The sequence below is a fragment of the Argiope bruennichi genome, chromosome X2 (genome assembly GCF_947563725.1).
Source record: "Argiope bruennichi chromosome X2, qqArgBrue1.1, whole genome shotgun sequence".
Taxonomy (NCBI): Eukaryota; Metazoa; Arthropoda; class Arachnida; order Araneae; family Araneidae; genus Argiope; species Argiope bruennichi.
Genome location: NC_079163.1, coordinates 25,339,527 through 25,344,526, shown reverse-complemented (window position 1 = coordinate 25,344,526; position 5,000 = coordinate 25,339,527).

Genomic DNA, 5,000 nt, shown 5'->3' with positions numbered 1-5,000 from the left:
AAATTTTTTAGTTGCAGAAGATCAGAATATATATATATAGATATGAAATTGGGATGCATGACATTGTTACTCAAAAGTAAGCTTGATATTTTTTAAATATTTTATTTCATATCACAGAGATTAAACACTTCAGTGGAATTTTAAATTAATTTTTCATACAGTATCTTTTATTCACTGTTTATTTGTTGCCCTGTTGTGTGTGTGTGTGTGGTGTGTGTGTGTGTGTGTGTGTGTGTGTGTGTGTGTGTGTGTGTGTGTGTGTTTCACCATTCATCTGGAGTTCAAATTTATTTCATTACAATATAAATTTTACAATGGTTGCACATTATGATTTATTCATATAAACTTACAATAAATATAGATATGGAACAAAAATTTTTATTTGTCAGTTGTTGAAATAAATTTTATACTGTCATTATATTCTTATAATTGTTTGTTTGTTTCTGTGTGTGTGTATGTGTGTGTGTGTGTGTGTGTGTGTGTGTGTGTGTGTGTGTGTGTGTGTGTGTGTGTGTGTGTGTGTGTGTGTATGTTGGACCATTCAGCTGGTGGAAAGCTGGATTCTTTTTTTTACATGTTTTGAAAATATTTCCCTATGTTAATTGTTTCATTTTTTAATAGGTTATTGAGTCTCATTTTCATTAAATAGAATACAAAATTTGTAAAATAATGAATGTTTTATTTTTAATTCGGTTTTCCTAATTATTTTATTTATTTATTCTCAGGACATAATAATTTCTTAAATTTTTTTGATGCAGAAGATTAGAATAAATTTATATAGATATGAAATTGGGCTTCATGACATTGTTTCTCAAAAGTAAGCTTGATATTTTTAAAATATTTTATTTCATATCACAGAGATTAAACACTTCAGTTGAATTTTAAATTAATTTTTCATACAGTATCTTTCATTCACTGTTTTTTTGTTGTCCAGTTCTGTGTGTCGTGTGTGGTGTGTGTGTGAGTGTGTTTCACCATTCAGCTGGAGTTCAAATTTATTTCATTACAATATAAATTTTACAATGGTTGCACATTATGATTTATTCATATAAACTTACAATAAATAGATATTGAACAAAAATTTTTATTTGTCAGTTGTTGAAATAAATTTTAAACTGTCATTATATTCTTATAATTGTTTGTTTGTTTCTGTTTGTTTTGTGTGGTTTGTTTGTGTGTGTGTGTTTGTGTGTGTGTGTGTTTCTGCTTGTGTGTGTGTGTGTTTCACCATTCAGCTGTTGGAAAGCTGGATTCTCTTTTTTACATGATTTGAAATATTTTTCCCTATGATAACTGTTTCATTTTTTAATAGGTTATTGAGTCTCATTTTTATTAAATAGAATAAAAAATTTGTAAAATAATGAATGTTTTATTTTTAATTCGATTTTCCTAATTATTTTATTTATTTATTCTTTTTTATTCTCAGGGAATAATAATTGCTTAAACTTTTTGTTGCAGAAGATCAGAATATATTTATATAGATATGAAATTGGGCTGCATGACATTGTTACTCAAAAGTAAGCTTGATATTTTAAAAATATTTTATTTCATATCACAGAGATTAAACACTTCAGTTGAATTTTAAATTAATTTTTCATACAGTATCTTTCATTCACTGTTTTTTTGTTGTCCAGTTCTGTGTGTCGTGTGTGGTGTGTGTGTGAGTGTGTTTCACCATTCAGCTGGAGTTCAAATTTATTTCATTACAATATAAATTTTACAATGGTTGCACATTATGATTTATTCATATAAACTTACAATAAATAGATATTGAACAAAAATTTTTATTTGTCAGTTGTTGAAATAAATTTTAAACTGTCATTATATTCTTATAATTGTTTGTTTGTTTCTGTTTGTTTTGTGTGGTTTGTTTGTGTGTGTGTGTTTGTGTGTGTGTGTGTTTCTGCTTGTGTGTGTGTGTGTTTCACCATTCAGCTGTTGGAAAGCTGGATTCTCTTTTTTACATGATTTGAAAATTTTTCCCTATGCTAATAGTTTCATTTTTAATAGGTTATTGAGTCTCATTTTCATTAAATAGAATAAAAAATTTGTAAAATAATGAATGTTTTATTTTTAATTCGGTTTTCCTAATTATTTTATTTATTTATTCTTTTTTATTCTCAGGGAATAATAATTGCTTAAACTTTTTGTTGCAGAAGATCAGAATATATTTATATAGATATGAAATTGGGCTGCATGACATTGTTACTCAAAAGTAAGCTTGATATTTTAAAAATATTTTATTTCATATCACAGAGATTAAACACTTCAGTTGAATTTTAAATTAATTTTTCATACAGTATCTTTCATTCACTGTTTATTTGTTGTCTAGTTCTGTGTGTGGTGTGTGTCCTGTTGTGTGTGTGTGTGGTATGTGTGTGTGTGCGTGTGTGTGTGTGTGTGTTTCATTACAATATAAATTTTACAATGGTTGCACATTATAATTTATTCATATAAACTTACAATAAATATAGATATGGAACAAAAATTTTTATTTGTCAGTTGTTGAAATAAATTTTATACTGTCATTATATTCTTACAATTGTTTGTTTGTTTCTGTGTGTTTTGTGTGTGTGTGTGTGTGTGCGTATGTGTGTGTGTGTGTGTGTGTGTGTGTTTGATCAATCAGCTGGTGCAAAGCTGGATTCTCTTTTTTACATGTTTTGAAAATTTTTCCCTGTGATAATTGTTTCATTTTTTAATAGGTTATTGAGTCTCATTTTCATTAAATAGAATAAAAAATTTGTAAAATAATGAATGTTTTATTTTTAATTCAGTTTTCCTAATTATTTTATTTATTTATTCTTTTTTATTCTCAGGGAATAATAATTGCTTAAATTTTTTAGTTGCAGAAGATCAGAATATATATATATAGATATGAAATTGGGATGCATGACATTGTTACTCAAAAGTAAGCTTGATATTTTTTAAATATTTTATTTCATATCACAGAGATTAAACACTTCAGTGGAATTTTAAATTAATTTTTCATACAGTATCTTTTATTCACTGTTTATTTGTTGCCCTGTTGTGTGTGTGTGTGTGGTGTGTGTGTGTGTGTGTGTGTGTGTGTGTGTGTGTGTGTGTGTGTGTGTGTGTGTGTGTGTGTGTGTGTTTCACCATTCATCTGGAGTTCAAATTTATTTCATTACAATATAAATTTTACAATGGTTGCACATTATGATTTATTCATATAAACTTACAATAAATATAGATATGGAACAAAAATTTTTATTTGTCAGTTGTTGAAATAAATTTTATACTGTCATTATATTCTTATAATTGTTTGTTTGTTTCTGTGTGTGTGTATGTGTGTGTGTGTGTGTGTGTGTGTGTGTGTGTGTGTGTGTGTGTGTGTGTGTGTGTGTGTGTGTGTGTGTGTGTGTGTGTGTATGTTGGACCATTCAGCTGGTGGAAAGCTGGATTCTTTTTTTTACATGTTTTGAAAATATTTCCCTATGTTAATTGTTTCATTTTTTAATAGGTTATTGAGTCTCATTTTCATTAAATAGAATACAAAATTTGTAAAATAATGAATGTTTTATTTTTAATTCGGTTTTCCTAATTATTTTATTTATTTATTCTCAGGACATAATAATTTCTTAAATTTTTTTGATGCAGAAGATTAGAATAAATTTATATAGATATGAAATTGGGCTTCATGACATTGTTTCTCAAAAGTAAGCTTGATATTTTTAAAATATTTTATTTCATATCACAGAGATTAAACACTTCAGTTGAATTTTAAATTAATTTTTCATACAGTATCTTTCATTCACTGTTTTTTTGTTGTCCAGTTCTGTGTGTCGTGTGTGGTGTGTGTGTGAGTGTGTTTCACCATTCAGCTGGAGTTCAAATTTATTTCATTACAATATAAATTTTACAATGGTTGCACATTATGATTTATTCATATAAACTTACAATAAATAGATATTGAACAAAAATTTTTATTTGTCAGTTGTTGAAATAAATTTTAAACTGTCATTATATTCTTATAATTGTTTGTTTGTTTCTGTTTGTTTTGTGTGGTTTGTTTGTGTGTGTGTGTTTGTGTGTGTGTGTGTTTCTGCTTGTGTGTGTGTGTGTTTCACCATTCAGCTGTTGGAAAGCTGGATTCTCTTTTTTACATGATTTGAAATATTTTTCCCTATGATAACTGTTTCATTTTTTAATAGGTTATTGAGTCTCATTTTTATTAAATAGAATAAAAAATTTGTAAAATAATGAATGTTTTATTTTTAATTCGATTTTCCTTATTATTTTATTTATTTATTCTCAGGACATAATAATTTCTTAAATTTTTTTTGATGCAGAAGATCAGAATAAATTTATATAGATATGAAATTGGGCTTCATGACATTGTTACTCAAAAGTAAGCTTGATATTTTGAAAATATTTTATTTCATATCACAGAGATTAAACACTTCAGTTGAATTTTAAATTAATTTTTCATACAGTATCTTTCATTCACTGTTTATTTGTTGTCCAGTTCTATGTGTGGTGTGTGTGTGTGTGTATGTGTGTGTGTGTGTGTCTGTGTGTGTGTGTTTCACCATTCAGCTGGAGTTCAAATTTATTTCATTACAATATAAATTTTACAATGGTTGCACATTATGATTTATTCATATAAACTTACAATAAATATAGATATGGAACAAAATTTTTTATTTGTCAGTTGTTGAAATAAATTTTAAACTGTCATTATATTCTTATAATTGTTTGTTTGTTTCTTTGTGTTTTGTGTGGTTTGTTTGTTTGTGTGTGTGTGTGTGTGTGTGTGTGTGTGTGTGTGTGTGTGTTTGACCGTTCAGCTAGTGGAAAGCTGGATTCTCTTTTTTACATGTTTTGAAAATTTTTCCTTGTGATAATTGTTTCATTTTTTAATAGGTTATTGAGTCTCATTTTCATTAAATAGAATAAAAAATTTGTAAAATAATGAATGTTTTATTTTTAATTCGGTTTTCCTAATTATTTTATTTATTTATTCTTTTTTATTCTCA